Source organism: Bactrocera dorsalis, chromosome 6 (genome assembly GCF_023373825.1).
Source record: "Bactrocera dorsalis isolate Fly_Bdor chromosome 6, ASM2337382v1, whole genome shotgun sequence".
Taxonomy (NCBI): Eukaryota; Metazoa; Arthropoda; class Insecta; order Diptera; family Tephritidae; genus Bactrocera; species Bactrocera dorsalis.
This window is the reverse complement of record NC_064308.1, coordinates 6,199,742-6,200,734: the sequence shown is the minus strand read 5'-3', so window position 1 is coordinate 6,200,734 and position 993 is coordinate 6,199,742. Positions and strand designations below refer to the sequence as shown.

General features: G+C 36.6%; 1 pseudogene; it reads left to right on the top strand.

Annotated features, from left to right (window-relative positions):
• Positions 1-664: 664 nt before the first annotated feature.
• LOC125779873 (small nucleolar RNA U3) lies at positions 665-747 on the top strand (annotated as a pseudogene).
• The last annotated feature ends 246 nt before the right edge of the window (positions 748-993 follow it).

The window sequence follows — 993 nt, the reverse complement described above, 5'->3', positions numbered from 1 at the left end:
ATACGCAGTTGAATTTGCTTTCGCAATTGTTAAGATTGTGTGAGTGGACAAGCAGTTTGTACAAAGTCTTTTTGATCTGACAAAGTTGTTCCTTTCGTTGATATTAAGTTTTTTAAACTTTTCGCAAGATTTTAGCTTGTGCCCTCCTTTACACAGTACGCATGACGTTTGTTTATATTATTCGGATGTGAACGATTGATTTTTAAAAAAGCTTCTGTTTTTTGTTGTTGTTGCTAGCTTGGGGTCTAATGAATCTTCGATTTTGGTCGCGCTGCAGGTTTTTAGTTCTGACCGATTTTGAAGTTATACTTCTTATACGAGTTCGGAAAAGGTTGCGATAAATTCATATTGCGCAACCTTGTCTGCGAAGATGTTCGACTAGCAAGGGAAGCGGTGACAATCGGCGATCGTTTCTTTCGGCACAGCTCGGATTGTCTACTAACAACACAATGTTGCCATGCTTATGCTATTGTTGTTTTTGTAGAACAATGTTTAAATTTTTGGTTGGTGACATATTCACATGTGTGCGCATATGTATGTTTGTATGCTTGTGCATTATTGAAGTTATAGTTCTTTTTCTTTCGTTTGTCTTTCATTTCTGCGAATTCTCAACTATTTTGTGTGACTTTTTGTTGAAATACTCTGCGTTGGCCGTTGAAAAGTTAAGACTATACTTCTCAGGATCATTTCTGTAGTCAGTCCAGAGAACTTAAAAGTATAGAGAAGGTGCAGGTTCGACTGCGAACATTTCATAGATTCACGTTAGGGAATTCACCGCATTTGTTAACATTGTAGGACGGAATTCGCCTCGCAATTTTAACATTTTTTACAATTCTCTCACATATTCTAACCGAGAATATGAAGAGACAGAAATATATGTATTTACGGCATATGATGACAAGGCATACTATATGCCGAAGCATAGAATATGAAGAGACAGAATTACACTCCCAACGAAGAATTTCGTTTTGCTTTTCGTTTATATTTTATTCC